Raw genomic sequence first — 17391 nt, 5'->3', positions numbered from 1 at the left:
AAGCTGCTTTAAAGGAAATATACAACTTTGTGCAAATTAAAGAAGAGAGTGTCCCACAAGCTTGGGGGAGGCTTCTCAAGTTACTTAATGCTTTGCCTGATCATCCTCTTAAGAAAAATGAAATACTTGATATCTTTTATAATGGACTAACCGATGCTTCCAGAGATTACCTGAATAGTTGTGTTGGTTCTCTTTTCAGGGAAAGAACACCGGATGAAGCTGAAATCTTATTGAATAATATGTTGACAAATGAAAATAATTGGGTACCTCCTGAGCCAGCTCCTGCTCCAATTAATGATCCTATTCCTAAACCAACTCTGAAGAAGAGAGGTGTTCTATTTCTCACTCCCGAAGATATGCAAGAGGCAAAGAAATCTATGAAAGAAAAAGGTATTAAAGCTAAAGATGTTAAGAATTTACCTCGTATTGAAGAAATACATGGTCTTAATTTACCGCCTATTGAGGAAACATATGATCTTGACCCTTTACTTATTGAAGAACCTCCAGACCTCGATAACCCGACACATGTAGTAAAGGTAAATTCTCTCTATAGATATGATAAAGCTGAAATCCCTGCTGCTAAAATTGCTAGCCAATGCTTGGATGAGTTTGATAATTTTATGTTTAAGCAAGAAGACTTCAATGCTTATTTCGGCAGACAATTAAAACAAGATGCTGATATGATTAAATACTTGGCTGATTATATGGCTAAAATTAGAGGCGAACTTAAACTTGTTAGCAAACATGCTTCTATGGTTACCACTCAAGTAGAACAAGTACTTAAAGCTCAAAAGGAATTGCTCAATGAGATGAATAGTAAGAAAAATAATTATGCTGTTAAAGTGGCTACTAGAACTGGTAGAATGACTCAGGAACCTTTGTGTCCTGAAGGCCACCCTAAGAGAATTGAGCAAGATTCTCGGAGAAATAATATTGATGCACCTAGTTCTTCTAAAAGGAAGAAAAAGAAAAATGATAGAACTGTGCAAACTTCTAGTGAACCTATTGCTGAACCACCTGATAATCCAAATGATATCTCTACGTCTGATGCTGAAACACAATCTGGCAATGAACATGAACCTAATGAAAATGTTAATGATGATGTTCATAATGATGCTCAACCTAGTAATGATAATGATGTAGAAATTGAACCTATTGTTGATCTTGATAACCCACAATCAAAGAATCAACGTTATGATAAGAAAGACTTTGTTGCTAGGAAACATGGTAAAGAAAGAGAGCCTTGGGTTCAGAAACCCATGCCTTTTCCTCCCAAACCATCCAAGAAAAAGGATGATGAGGATTTTGAGCGCTTTGCTGAAATGATTAGACCTATCTTTTTGCGTATGCGATTGACTGATATGCTCAAAATGAATCCTTATGCTAAGTACATGAAAGATATTGTTACAAATAAAAGAAAGATATCAAAAGCTGAAGTTTCCACCATGCTTGCTAATTATACTTTTAAGGGTGAAATACCAAAGAAACTTGGAGATCCAGGAGTACCTACTATACCATGCTCCATTAAAAGAAACTATGTTAAAACTGCTTTATGTGATCTTGGAGCCGGTGTTAGTGTTATGCCTCTCTCTTTATATCATAGACTTGACTTGAATAAGTTGACACCTACTGAAATATCTTTGCAAATGGATGATAAATCAACTATTATACCTGTCGGTATTTGTGAGGATGTGCCTGTTGTGGTTGCAAATGCTCCTATTTTAACGGACTTTGTTATTCTTGATATTCCCGAGGACGATAGTATGTCTATCATTCTTGGAAGACCTTTTCTTAATACTGCAGGGGTTGTTATTGATTGCAACAAAGGCAATGTCACTTTTCATGTTAATGGTAATGAGCATATGGTACACTTTCCGAGGAAACAATCTCAAGTTCATAGTATCAATTCTATCGGAAAAATTCCATCGATTATATTTGGAGGTTTTGAATTTCCTCTTCCTATTGTCAAGAAGAAATATGATATACTTATTATTGGGGATGTGCATATCCCCGTTGAGGTAACCTAGTGTTATTTGAAATTTCTCCGGTTTCATGTTAATCGGAATGAGTTTGTTAACAAGACTTGACCGACCTTGTTAGTGGATCCCTTTTGATGAGCATGAGATGGATGAAACTAGAAGCACAACCTTCTGTACCCTCTCTATACTTTCTGTTATTTAGTTGAAATAAAGTAAAAATAAATAATTTTTTGTCTGTTATTTGATTATCCATGCAATATAAAAATACCTCAAAAATAAAAGTTCTCCAAATACCCTGAAAATTAAATATGATTTTTTCTAGAATATTTGAGGACTTATGGAACAAAAAACACACCAGGGGGGCCAACCACCTTGCCACGAGGGTGGAGGGCGCGCCCCCTGCCTCGTGGGCCCATGGTGGCCGTCCTCCACTTATTCCTGCACCCATCCTCTTCTTCTTCCTCCCACAAACACGAAAAACCAACTCAAGCACGAGTTCCAACCCTCTTTGCTGCTATTTTCCATCTCCTTGCTCAAAGCACCTCTCACAAAACTGCTTGGGGAGATTGTTCCTTGGTATGTGACTCCTCCATTGGTCCAATTAGTTTTTGTTCTAGTGCTTTATTCATTGCAATTTTTTGCTGCTTAGGTGACCCTGTTCTTGAGCTTGCATGTCAAATTTATATGGTCAAAAGTAGTTTTGATGCATGATATAGGCCCTAGGCACTTGTAGGAGTGGTTGCTATCAATATTATTGAGCTTGGTTTACTTTTATTTTGAAGTTACTAAAAAAATTCAGAATTTTTTAGAGGAAGAAATATGCTTAGGAAAATGTTCCAAGGTGGTTCTTCAAAGAAGCAAGGACCCAGGCTTGCAATGCGTGATGCTGACGAAGAGCCACCAAGAGACGCTCCAGTGCGTCCTTGTGAGTGGCCTTCTGAAAATTTTATGGATCGAGCGGGAATTAAAGAAGAATTTAACGCATATTTGCGTAATGCCGGTCTTGAGGACTTCGAGGCAGACAAATGCCCCCAGTATCATGATCTCACAAGCTCTTTTGTGAGGAGGTTTGAGTATTCATCTTCGCGTAATTCTCCTTCAGTCATGTTTGATCTTTATAACAAATCTTATACCATGGACTTAGAGGATTTCACTTTTTCTTGCAAACTACCACAATGGGGTAGTGTTAGCGATCCCCCTAAATCTGAATTTAGAAACTTTCTTGCTAGTATAACTGTAGGGGAATCTAGAGATATAACGCAAGCTACCATAGGGAGCATTCACTTTCCTGCTATACATTATTTTGCTCTCTTCATAGGTAGGTGCATAAATGCTAAGGATGAAGCATGTCACATGTGTGTCCCTGACCTTAGCATTCTCAGGAGTGCTGTGTCAGGAGACCAATCTTATCATATGGGAGCCATAGTAGCTCGTAGGTTGCATCATAATAGATATAATGGATATTTCTTTGGAGGAATTTATGCAACCCTCTTAGCTAAATTTCTTGAGATAGACGTTCGTGAACGAGACATGGAGTTGCCTCCTGCTTATTTAGATTTTGATTCTATGGTTTATCACCATTTTGTTGAGAGGAACGAATCGCCTCTCCAGTACCGACTAATCTTTGACAGACGCCGTGATGTCCGTATTACTCTCCCTGCTCCTGCTTTCTTTGATTATCAGGCAAGAGGAGGATATACTATTATGAGAGAGGAGGCAGATGAGTATGAGAGGAGAGTGGAGGCCGCTCGTCACCACACTGCAGCTCAGGAGGTGATAGCCGCTGCATCGTAGTACGACCCCAACTATTATTATGGATATCAGCCACGCCAGTTGTGGCCATAGACCAACTTAGGCCAAAAGCCTAAGCTTGGGGGAGTACGTATTTCTCATCGACATTACATTTATGTTCACACACACTCATTGCTAGATGTCGGTGCTCATACTTTTTCATTGTATCATCCATGCTAGTTTATTTCCTTTTATGCTTTCTTCTTGTGTGTTTAATAAACCTTAAGAAAAACCAAAAAATTAGTTGTAGCTTTTAATTAATTTACTTTCCATGCTGGTAGTAGTAATTAAAAAGAAAACCCAAAAATATTTCCTGTTCTTCTTTTGCTTGTTGGGAGCTTTCCCATGTAAATAGTTTTATTTCTTTGGGGGTCACTAGGAGAAGACCATGATTAAATTGTTGAAATGGCTCTTATATGCATTATTGTTTATCTCACAAAAGAGTCCATATTGCCTTGTCTTCTCCTGTTTATTGAATGCCTGCAGATTCCAGCTTAGTCCAATGCACGTGCACTATTATTATTATTCACATCGTTCAGTCGTGCAAGTGAAAGGCAATTATGATGATATATGATGGACTGACTCAGATGAGAAAAGCTGGTATGAACTCGACTTCTTTTGTTTTTGTAAATATAATGAGTTCATCGTTCTTGATTCAACTTGTTATGAATAAACATGTTTGCAATGACAATTAGAGGTCATAGTTGCTTGTGCCATGCTGAAAGTGCAACTATCCCTGGGTGGTTTTGGTAATTCCTAACAACATATAGCTCATTGAGCTAACATTATTCCAAGATTAATATTTCAGGAAAAGTCAATGAATGGCATGGCATGGATGAGGAAAGTGGATCCCTCAAAATTCTAAGGACAAAAAGTTTGGCTCAAGCTTCAAGATCAAGACTCTACATTTTATATTTTAGTGATCCAAGATCACATTGAGTCTATAGGAAAAGCCAATACTATCAAGGAGGGATGAGGTGTTGCTTAATGGCTTGCTTGCTCAAAGTGCTTAGTGATATGCTCCAAAATCCTCAACTACCTTCCCACATCCACATATGACCTAAATCAAAAGTCAAACTCGGCCCCACCGATTCTTTCTATCCAACGCCATCGAGTTTCAAATGTCATAGCCACTGCCACAAACCCTAGGCAAATCGGTCTCACCGATAGGGATCTCGGTCTTACCAAGATGGGATTGTAATCTCTCTGTTTCCCTTCGTAACGTTTCGGTCTTACCGAGATGAGCGATCGGTCCCACCGAGATTGCAATGTAAACTCTCTGTTTCCCTTTTGTAACATTTCGGTCTCACCGAGATGAGCGAATCGGTCCCACCGAGTTTACCTAACCAACTCTCTGGTTAGCTTATTACCAAAATCGGTCCCACCGAGTTTGTGTAATCGGTCACACCGAGATTACGTTATGCCCTAACCCTAACCATATCGGTCCTACCGAGTTGCATCTCAGTCCCACCGAAAATCCTAACGGTCACTAGGTTTGCTGAATCGGTCCAACCGAGTTTAACCATTCGGTCCCACCGAGTTTGGCAAATTGTGTGTAATGGTTAGATTCTGTGTGGAGGCTATATATACCCCTCCACCCACTCTTCATTCGTAGAGAGAGCCATCAGAACATACCTACACTTCCAATACACATTTTCTGAGAGAGAACCACCTACACTTGTGTTGAGGTCAAGATATTCCATTCAACCATATGAATCTTGATCTCTAGCCTTCCCCAAGTTGCTTTCCACTCAAATCTTCTTTCCACCAAATCCAAATCCTGTGAGGGAGAGTTGAGTGTTGGGGAGACTATCATTTGAAGCACAAGAGCAAGGAGTTCATCATCAACACACCATTTGTTACTTCTTGGAGAGTGGTGTCTCCTAGATTGGCTAGGTGTCACTTGGGAGCCTACGACAAGATTGTGGAGTTGAACCAAGGAGTTTGTAAGGGCAAGGAGATCGCCTACTTCGTGAAGATCTACCGCTAGTGAGGCAAGTCCTTCATGGGCGACGGCCATGATGGAATAGACAAGGTTGCTTCTTCATGGACCCTTCGTGGGTGGAGCCCTCCGTGGACTCGCGCAACCGTTAGCCTCTGTTGGTTGAAGTCTCCATCAACGTGGATGTACGATAGCACCACCTATCGGAACCACGACAAAAACATCCGTGTCTCCAATTGTGTTTGAATCCTCCAAACCCTTCCCTTTACATTCTTGCAAGTTGCATGCTTTACTTTCCGCTGCTCATATACTCTTTTGCATGCTTGCTTGAATTGTGTGGAGATTGCTTGACTTGTGCTAAGATAGCTAAAATCTGCCAAGAACGAAAATTGGGAAAAGGCTAGATTTTTATTTGGTCAAGTAGTCTAATCCCCCACCCCCTCTAGACATACTTTCGATCCTACAAGTGGTATCAGAGCTTTGGTCTCCATTTACTTTGATTTCCATAGCTTTTGGCGGTCATAGCCTTGGTTTCACAACCTAGGAGAGTATGGCGTCTAGTGAGGGAAATTATCACCATAGAGGTCCTTACTTTGATGGTACTAATTTTGCTAGTTGGAAGCATAAGATGAAAATGCATATTCTTGGACATAACCCCGCCGTTAGGGCTATTGTGTGTATGGCTTGCAAGGTGAATTCTTTGACGGGAAAGAACCGAACCGTGAAGCCACCGCGAAAGAGTTGAAAATGCTGCAATACAACGCTCAAGCTTGTGATATCCTCTTCAACGGATTGTGCCCCGAAGAACTCAACAAAATCAGCCGTCTTGAGAATGCAAAGGAAATTTGGGATACTTTGATTGATATGCACGAAGGTACCGACTCTGTCAAGGAATCCAAATTGGATGTGCTTCAAAGTCAACTTGACAAGTTCAAAATGAAGGATGGTGAAGGTGTTGCTGAAATGTACTCTAGGCTTGCTCTTATCACAAATGAGATTGCCGGCTTAGGGAGTGAAGAGATGACCGATAGATTCATCATCAAGAAGATCCTAAGAGCCTTGGATGGAAAATATGATACCGTGTGCACATTGATCCAAATGATACCCAATTACAAAGATCTCAAGCCAAAGGAAGTCATCGGAAGAATTGTTGCTCATGAGATGTCACTCAAGGATAAAGAGGAACTTCACAACAAATCAAGTGGTACTTACAAAGCCTCATGTGAAGCCCCCACATCATCGAGTGAGAGACAAACCTTCAATGAAGAATTGAGCTTAATGGTGAAGAACTTCAACAAGTTCTACAAGAGTAGAAGCAAAGAGAGAAGCTCCAAGTCAAGGTCCTACAATGACAAAAGATCTTGTAGTCGAGAGCAAAACTTACAATTGTGGAAGGCCCGGACACTATTCCAATGAGTGTACGGCCCCCTACAAGAGAAGATAAGATTCTCCCAAGAGAAGAAGTAGAAGAGAAGAATCACCATCTAGAGAAAGAAGGGGTAGAGATGATCGTTATGAACGAAGACCCTCACGGAGAAGCAAGGATTCGGAAACAAAGGACAAGTCATCAAGGAGCTACACAAAACGAATACATCAAGCTCATGTTGGTGAATGGGTATCCGGCTCCGACTCCGACAACCACTCCGAGAGAAGCTATCACTCCAACTCCGAATATACTCAAGATGAAGGTGTTGCCGGTCTAGCACTTGTGACAACCAACTCCTACGACATATTTGACTCACTAAATGAAGGAGTTGGAACATGCTTCATGGCTAAAGGCCCAAAGGTATCACACCCCGAGTATGTTGATTTCAATAGTGATGAAGATGACTTGTTAGGTGATGATGATTTACTTGTTGACAACTCTAGTGATGAATACTATGATGAAACATCAATTAATCATGCTAATCAAGATAAAACGAATGACAATGATAAGGAGAAGATTGAGTCTCTAACTAAAGAACTAAACACTCTTAAGTTAGCTCATGAAACTATCTTAGAAGATCATCGAGAACTTTTAAGGACTCATGAGAAATTACGCTTTGAAAAGCTCAACCTTGAGCAAGAGCATGAGTTCTTAAAAGCAATCAATGTTGATCTTCGTAAAAAAAGTTCTTCTTACATTGCCATGTGTTTACTCTTATCCACTTACATGCCTCAAGTCAAGTCTAGTAACAAGAACAAGAAAGATTCTTCCTCTAGTAGTAACAATAATCATGCTAAATCCAATATTGTTGCTTCTAGCAGTTCTCTTGATTCCACTAATGATTCTCTTAGCCAAGTTACATTGAGCAAGAAAATAGCTTATTGAAGGGAACTATAGAGAAAGGTGTTTACAAGAGCCTTGCCGGAAGTAAGCAATTCGAGGAAATTATACGCAAGCAAGGAAGGCACCGGAAGAATCAAGGTGTTGGTTTTGAACGAAAGTTCAATGCCAATGGAGTTGAGTGGGAAGAAGATCAATACCCCAAGATGAAGTTTGTTCCTCAACAACAGAAGTATGATCCTACTTCTTTCAAAGGGACACAAGCTCAAGATGATCTTCCACCACAAGACCATAAGCAAAAAGGCAAGGACAAGCTTCAAGAGGAAATTGATGCATTTGAAGAAGCTCCTAAGGCCTTGGTCAAGTGGGTTCCCAAGACTACTTCAAGTTCCACTTCATCGAGTACAACTACAACACCGAGGATTCCCATCAAGATGGTGTGGATCCCGAAGAAGAACTAGAGAGTTCTTGAGGGTGACTCCGCCAACATACTTCACTCTTATCATCTTGGCAAGAACAAGTGCAATCAACTTCCACATCTTGCACTAGTTCAAGGAGTCACAAACCCTCTTGTTGGTAAGACAAGGGACAAGGTAACCTAAAAAGCTTTCATAGACATCATCTTGTGTGTGCATCACTCTATGTCTATGGATATCATTGTTTGTTCCTTGTGGGACTAACCCGTGTAGGTATTGAAAGTGCAACTCACTCCAATGGATAGCTCCAAATGATCTACATCAACGTTGAGCATCCACATCTTCAACATCTACATGAAGTCATCATCGACAAAACCCAAGGTTAGTTCATCCCTCTTAGGGGGGATCTCACATCTAGGGGGAGCTTTACTCTAAGAATTGAGCTAAAGCAACTCTAATGGTGTGAACACAACAATGCTTTATGTAAAAGTGGTAACCCCACTTGTGCTTAAACGATGAGTATGACCTATGATCAAATGTTCTCATTTGACTCCTAAGTCAATATACTCATATATAGATGACCTAGTCATCGCAAATTGTTTGATAGATGCTAGAATTGGTTGTGCATGCTTTGCCACATATTTCAATTACCATTTTATTGTGTGAGCATGTTGATTGCATATTTCACTCATTCGAGGACATCCACTTGTTGTTTTGATCGATTGTTTTTCTTTTCTTTTGCCAAGTGGATGGACAAGAATGCCTAAGAACCCTCTCTAGCTATCTATGCTTTTCTCGTCTCAAACTTTATTCATGCTACATCACAAAATTTGATCAAGTCAGATTCAAACCACTCTGTGTGAGGAGCACTCGGAGTCCCCGATTCGTCATAGATTTAAACTTCCAAAACTTCCTTGTGCTTTTCGGTCTGACCGATTCCTCCATTTCGGTCATACCAAGATCACTAAGTCGATCTAGGTTTTCAATCTCGGTGCAACTGATTTGAACCTTTCGGTCACCGAGTTTCAGTAACTGCTTGCAGTTATGAATCTCGGTGCCACCGAGTTGTTCCACTCGGTCACACCGACAGGGTCGGGCTATATATACTCACGGGCAAAATTTTGGAAATTTCTCTGAAACCCCTTCGCCCGCGCATAGCTCGCTCTGCCTCCTGGGTCTCTGGATCGTCTTCCTCATCGCCAGCCGCCTCCTGTCGCTGGTCTCTGCCACCGTCAACGGAATTCTTCTCCGCCGTTGCCGCCGTAGCGAGTTCATCGTTGAACTAGGGTATGGACTCGATCACAGTGCTATCCCCATCCGATTCCTAGCACATTGTGTTCATTATGATTCTTACCACGATTGAAACGCTTCTATCCAGTCAAAACACTCCGTAGATTAGAGTTGAATTGAAAATTTAGGGTTAGGTTTCCGCCGAAACCATCTCGGACCATCCGAGTTGTGGAACTCGGTACCACCGATTCGGCTTAGGCCATTGCACATGTAATTTTCGGTCTGACCGAGAATTGCAAATCGGTGCGACCGAGTTCAGGACTTTGTGAAACCCTAGCAGTCTTGGTGCCACCGAACTGTGACTCGGTATGACCGAGTTCACTAGTTTAGGTTCCAACAGCTGCTTCGGTATCACCGAGTTTACAAATCGGTTGATCCGAAATGCTTTCTGTGGAAAACTAAAACTAAGTTTTTGACTCATTCTTTTGCAAAAACCTCTACATTTTGTGATGCTCATCCACTCTATCTCATCTATATCTATTCACGGGGTCTGCTGTCAGTGTTTGAAATATGTCTGATCAGAGTGACAGCCAGAACAGGTCAGAGGAGCAAGTTCACCTGAGTGAGGGCACTAGTCCCTCTAGCAGTTCAGATGATGGTAGCAGGAGCACTCCCAGCAACTTGCCCAAAGCTGCCACCAGAACAAGGAAGAAGAAAACTTCAGAGTCTAAGGATGAAGACTATGTGGAAGTTGAGGATGAGGCCACTTCCAAGAAGAAAGTGGTTAAGAAGGAATATAGCACTACTGCTGCCACCAAGCCAGGCATGAAGCAAAAGGTCCCTGCAAATAGAATTCCAATGTCTAAGGCCAGAGCATCTACTCAAGTCCCTTTGGGATCTGAACCCAAAGAGTCTGCTGCAGAAGGGAAGAAGAGGAAGGAGAGGATAAAAAAGACCACTACTAGAGTGCTTGGGAGATCCTTAATCATGAGAGATTCTGAAGAGGAAGAGGAAGAAGAGGTTGCTGCACCAGCACCCAAGGCACAAAAGCTGATGGGTGATGCTATAAAGTCAGGGGCTGCTTCATCAAAGCCCAAAGAAGCACCCAAGGTAGCCTCCAAGCCCAAGAGTGCACCTAAGAGGAATACCAGGAGTATACCAGCTGCTAAGAAGAATAAGGCCCCAGTGCCTGAAGTTGCTGCTGATGAAGATGATGAAGGACAAGTCCTAAGGAAGCTCAAACCCAAGATTCCAGACCACAATGATGCTCATCCCATGGCTGAGAACATGAAGATCAGGAGAGACTCAGGACTGAGGAAATGGAGAGAGACAGACCCATATGCTACAAGAAGAAGAACTGATGTTGATTACAAGTTCCACATAAAGGAACAACAAGATTTCTATGAGACAGTGCTGCTGGACAAGAAGCCTATAGTGTGTGAAATGAGGTGCGTCGACTGGAAGTATATCAAGAAAAATGAGGAACACTATCCTGGTGTGTTTGACAGCTTCCGTGCTTATGGAGTTGCAGACTTTGTTGGGCAGAAGCTCACAAAGTGGAATGAGGAGCTCATAATGCAATTCTACTCCACAGCACACTTCTATCCAGATGGCAGGATAGTATGGATGTCTAAAGGTACAAGGTACCACTCAACTATTGAGGAATGGGCAAATCTGATCAATACTCCTAAGGAAGAAGAAGGTGACTTGGATGTCTATGCCAAGAAGAAGATGGATCACAACTCTATGGCAAACATGTACAAGGAGATTCCTGAAGATGATCTTGAGACTCACCAGTTTGGGTCAGTAAAACACTTGCTGTCAGGGCTTCCTACAATCAATTGGATCCTTAGGCACACTCTCTTGCCCAAGTCTGGTGATCACAGAATGATCAGAGGCCATGCAATTAACTTGCTACATATATTTGATGTGCCACAGAAGTTCAAGGTCATGAGCCTTATAGTTGAGACTATCAAGAGGACTGCAGCGGACCAGAAAAGTAGTTGTGGATATGCCCCACAAATCTAGGAGTTGATAAACTCAAAGATGGGCACATGCACATACTTGTTGGATAAGGAACACTTGCCTATCTATCCAGACTTCAAGGACAATCAAGTCGTGATGAATGAGAATGAACCATCATCAGTACAAGCTCAAGAGAAGAAGGAGAAGCAAAGAAAGAGAAGGCTGCCAAGATGCCAACTCAAGAGGAGGCATCTGAGTACTTCCTGAAGAGCAAGCAAGATCAGCTTGGCTACCTGATTGCATCGAGAACGGACTGGCCACCCTGACTCAAAACCAGGAGAGCTTGGAAAGAATCGTGGAGCAAAAATTCTAAGACTTGGATGTGAAGGTAACTGAGATTCAGTCTGTTGTGGAGCAGCTACAGGATGATATGCAGGAGAGGAAGGGCAGAACAACCACTGATGCATTTGCCAGAGTGCCTCGAGCTCAGAGATCAACTGCAGTGCCAGTACCAGACACCAGAGCCACTTCATCTGCACCAGCTACAGCTTCAGTGCCACCAGCTCTAGCACCTACCCCAGCAGCTCCATCTACTTCGACTGAAGCCTTCGTTCTTGGAGTTCTCCGGACACCACCACCTGAAGACCAAGCCCGAGAGACGTTTTAGTGCTATGCATTTTCTATGAACTTTTTGGTAACTTGTTGCCAAAGGGGAGAAACATGTATAGATCATAGGCTTCAAGAGAGAGTGTTGCTTTTTATTCTCTCTTGCTTTGGTGGTTGAACTTTGGTTGCTTTTGATTGCTTGAGATACTATGCTATTATCTGTGAGACGTTGATGATCATGTGGTTGATCATACGCTACACTTATGCTTGTTAGATGATATTATCTTACTTATCCTTATATGATCATTCACTTTGCTTGGTGATGAGTGCATGTATTTAATTCTTATCATTTTGAGCGCTCCACCAAGATGTATGTGACATGGAAGAGTAACCCATGATCCTAACTCATTGTGCATTTGCATTCCAAAGCAAATCTTAAGATATGCACAATTTAGGGGGAGCTCTTGCTTTTCACATACTTCTCAAAGCGACAATATCTTTCACTCTTATTATCATTTGTCGAAGCTTTGATCTATATGTTGTCATCAATTACCAAAAAGGGGGAGATTGAAAGTGCAACTATCCCTGGGTGGTTTTGGTAATTCCTAACAACATATAGCTCATTGAGCTAACATTATTCCAAGATTAATATTTTAGGAAAAGTTCAATGAATGGCATGGCATGGATGAGGAAAGTGGATCCCTCAAAATTCTAAGGACAAAAAGTTTGGCTCAAGCTTCAAGATCAAGACTCTACATTTTATATTTTAGTGATCCAAGATCACATTGAGTCTATAGGAAAAGTCAATACTATCAAGGAGGGATGAGGTGTTGCTTAATGGCTTGCTTGCTCAAAGTGCTTAGTGATATGCTCCAAAATCCTCAACTACCTTCCCACATACAAAATGACCTAAACCAAAAGTCAAACTCGGCCCCACCGATTCTTTCTATCCGGCGCCACTGAGTTTCAAATGTCATAGCCACTGCCACAAACCCTAGGCAAATCGGTCTCACCGATAGGGATCTCGGTCTCACCGAGATGGGATTGTAATCTCTCTGTTTCCCTTCATAACGTTTTGGTCTTACCGAGATGAGCGATCGGTCCCACCGAGATTGCAATGTAAACTCTCTGTTTCCCTTTTGTAACATTTCGGTCTCACCGAGATGAGCGAATTGGTCCCATCGAGTTTACCTGACCAACTCTCTGGTTAGCTTATTACCAAAATTGGTCCTACCGAGTTTGTGTAATCGGTCACACCGAGATTATGTTATGCCCTAACCCTAACCATATCGGTCCTACCGAGTTGCATCTCAGTCCCACCGAAAATCCTAACGGTCACTAGGTTTGCTGAATCGGTCCGACCGAGTTTAACCATTCGGTCCCACCGAGTTTGGCAAATTGTGTGTAACAGTTAGATTCTGTGTGGAGGCTATATATACCCCTCCACCCACTCTTCATTCGTAGAGAGAGCCATGAGAACATACCTACACTTCCAATACACATTTTCTGAGAGAGAACCACCTACACTTGTGTTGAGGTCAAGATATTCCATTCCAACCATATGAATCTTGATCTCTAGCCTTCCCCAAGTTGCTTTCCACTCAAATCTTCTTTCCACCAAATCCAAATCCTGTGAGAGAGAGTTGAGTGTTGGGGAGACTATCATTTGAAGCACAAGAGCAAGGAGTTCATCATCAACACACCATTTGTTACTTCTTGGAGAGTGGTGTCTCCTAGATTGGCTAGGTGTCACTTGGGAGCCTCCGACAAGATTGTGGAGTTGAACCAAGGAGTTTGTAAGGGCAAGGAGATCGCCTACTTCATGAAGATCTACCGCTAGTGAGGCAAGTCCTTCGTGGGCGACGGCCATGATGGAATAGACAAGGTTGCTTCTTTGTGGACCCTTCGTGGGTGGAGCCCTCCGTGGGCTCGCGCAACCATTACCCTCCATGGGTTGAAGTCTCCATCAATGTGGATGTACGATAGCACCACCTATCAGAACCACGAGAAAAACATCTGTGTCTCCAATTGCGTTTGAATCCTCCAAACCCTTCCCTTTACATTCTTGCAAGTTGCATGCTTTACTTTCCGCTGCTCATATACTCTTTTGCATGCTTGCTTGAATTGTGTGGAGATTGCTTGACTTGTGCTAAGATAGCTAAAATCTGCCAAGAACGAAAATTGGGAAAAGGCTAGATTTTTATTTGGTCAAGTAGTCTAATCCCCCCCTCTAGACATACTTTCGATCCTACACATGCTTGATTAGCTATGAGTTATAATGGTTTACCTTGCGTGCCAACATGCTATTGAGATGATTATGATGTGGTATGATGGGGTGGTTGTGATGCCCCCGATTCAATCGTACACTAATCATACACGCAAACGTGTATGATCAAGATCAGGGACTCACGGGAAGATATCACAACACAACTCTACAAATAAAATAAGTCATACAAGCATCATATTACAAGCCAGGGGCCTCGAGGGCTCGAATACAAGAGCTCGATCATAGACGAGTTAGCGGAAGCAACAATATCTGAGTACAGACATAAGTTAAACAAGTTTTCCTTAAGAAGGCTAGCACAAACTAGGATACAGATCGAAAGAGGCGCAGGCCTCCTGCCTGGGATCCTCCTAAACTACTCCTAGTCATCGTCAGCGGGCTGCACGTAGTAGTAGACACCTCTAGTGTAGTAGGAGTCGTCGTCGACGGTGGCGTCTGGCTCCTGGGCTCCATCGTCTGGTCGCAGCAATCGAGTATAGAAAGGGGGAAAAGGGGGAGCAAAGCAACCGTCGGTACTCATCCAAAGTACTCGCAAGCAAGGAGCTACACTACATATGCATGCATTGGTATCAAATGGAGAAGGCTATCATATGTGGACCGAACTGCAAAATGCCGGAATAAGAGGGGGATAGCTAGTCCTATCGAAGACTACGCTTCTGGTAACCTCCATCTTGCAGCAGGAGAAGAGAGTAGATGGTAAGTTCACCAAGTATCATCGCATAGCATAATCCTAACCGATGATCCTCCCCTCGTCGCCCTGTGAGAGAGCAATCACCGGTTGTATCTGGCACTTGGAAGGGTGTGTTTTATTAAGTATCCGGTTCTAGTTGTCATAAGGTCAAGGTACAACTCCGAGTCATCCTTTTACCGAGGGACACGACTATTCAAATAGATCAACTTCCCTGTAGGGGTGCACCACATTTCCCAACACGCTTGATCCCCTTTGTCCGGACACACTTTTCTGGGTCATGCCCGGCCTCGGAAGATCAACACGTCGCAGCCCTACCTAGGCACAACAGAGAGGTCAGCACGTCGGTCTAAATCCTATGGCGCAGGGGTCTGGGCCCATCGCCCATTGCACACCTGCATGTTGCGTACGCGGCCGGTGAGCAGACCTAGCCTCCCTTATACAAGAGTAGGCGTTCCAGTCCAACCCGGCGCGCGCCGCTCAGTCGCTGATGTCACGAAGGCTTCGGCTGATACCACGACGTCGAGTGCTTATAACTGTCCCCGCGTATATGGTTAGTGCGTATAGGCCAGTAGCCAGACTCAGATCAAATACCCAGATCTCGTTAAGCATGTTATTTTGAAGTAACCGCGAACGCCGACCAGGGCCAGGCCCACCTCTCTCCTAGGTGGTCTCAACCTACCCTGTCGCTCCGCCACAAAGTTACAGTCGGGGGCTGTCGGGAACCCAGGCCACCTCTACCGGGATGGAGCCACCTGCCCCTTCAACCCCCATCTCCGAACAGTATCATAAGTAATGTAACCGTATAAGTATATAACATATGCCCGTGATCACCTCCCGAAGTGATCACGGCCCAGTAGTATAGCATGGCGGACGGACAAGAATGTAGGGCCACTGATGGTAAATTAGCATCCTATACTAAGCATTTAGGATTGTAAGTAAGGTATCAACAGTTGTAGAACAATGATAGGCTATGCAACAGAATAGGATTAACGAAAAGCAGTAACATGCTACACTACTCTAATGCAAGTAGTATAGAGGAGAGTAGGCGATATCTGGTGATCAGGGGGGCTTGCCTGGTTGCTCTGGCAAGAGAGAGGGGTCGTCAACACCGTAGTCGTACTGGGTAGCAGCGGCGTCGGTCTCGTAGTCTATCGGAGAGAAGAGGGGGAAGAAACAATGAATATATTGCAAACAGATGCATAGTGATGCATGACAAGAAAAGTAGCGGTGCTAGGGGTGCCCTAACGCGGTATGAGGTGGTACCGGTGAAGGGGGGAAACATCCGGGAAAATATCCCCGGTGTTTCGCGTTTTCAGACAAACGAATCAGAGGGGGAAAGTTGCGTGTTCACTATGCTAGGGATGTGTGGCGGACAAACGGGCTGCGTATCCGGATTCGTCTCGTCGTTCTGAGCAACTTTCATGTAGAAAGTATTTTCATCTGAGCTACGGTTTAATTTATATTAATTTTTTAAGTTTTAAATCATTTTCTAATTTATTAATTATTAATTAAATTAACATTATCCAGAATAGTGCTTGCTGACGTCAGCATGACGTCAGCAGTCAACGTTGACCGTTGACCCGGTCAACCTGACAGGTGGGTCCCACCTGTCAGGGACTGTTTAGCTAATTAACAATAGTTAGTTAGGTTAATTAGTTATCAAGTAAATTAACCTTAATTAGTTAATTTAAATAGAATTAATTAAGTTAATTATTTAGTTAATTAATTGATTAAATAATATTTTTATTTTAATTCTTTTTTATATATCTTTTTTTAATGTTTGGGGGGGTGGGACCCCCTAGTCAGTGGCCCATAGGGCCAAATGGGCGCTGGACGATTCAGGCGCAGGGGCGCTGCGGGCGTCAGCCCGTTTGGGCGCCTGCCCGAGCCAAAGGAGGCGCTGGGGTGCCGGGGGCTGCGGCGAGGTGCGCTGGGCTGGGGTCGCGGGAGGTAGCGGCGGAAGCGGCCGGCACGACGGTTCGCCGGCATGCAGGAGAAGAGGCAGCGACGCGTGTGGCTGTAGGGGCCGGGGAGCGAGGCCATGCGCTGAGCGCGGCCGGCGAACAACAGCAGTAGCGCATGCGGGAGGAGGGGCGCACAGCAGCAAGCAGGGGCCGCCGGACGTGCGGGCGGCGGTTGCGGGGCGCGCCCCGGGCGCGTCGAGGAGCGGGCGGGCGTGAGCGGGCACGGCGAGCACGCCGACAGAGGCGGCATCGGGCGT

Source organism: Triticum dicoccoides, chromosome 3A (genome assembly GCF_002162155.2).
Source record: "Triticum dicoccoides isolate Atlit2015 ecotype Zavitan chromosome 3A, WEW_v2.0, whole genome shotgun sequence".
Classification (NCBI taxonomy): domain Eukaryota; kingdom Viridiplantae; phylum Streptophyta; class Magnoliopsida; order Poales; family Poaceae; genus Triticum; species Triticum dicoccoides.
Note: the sequence above shows the minus strand (reverse complement) of the source record.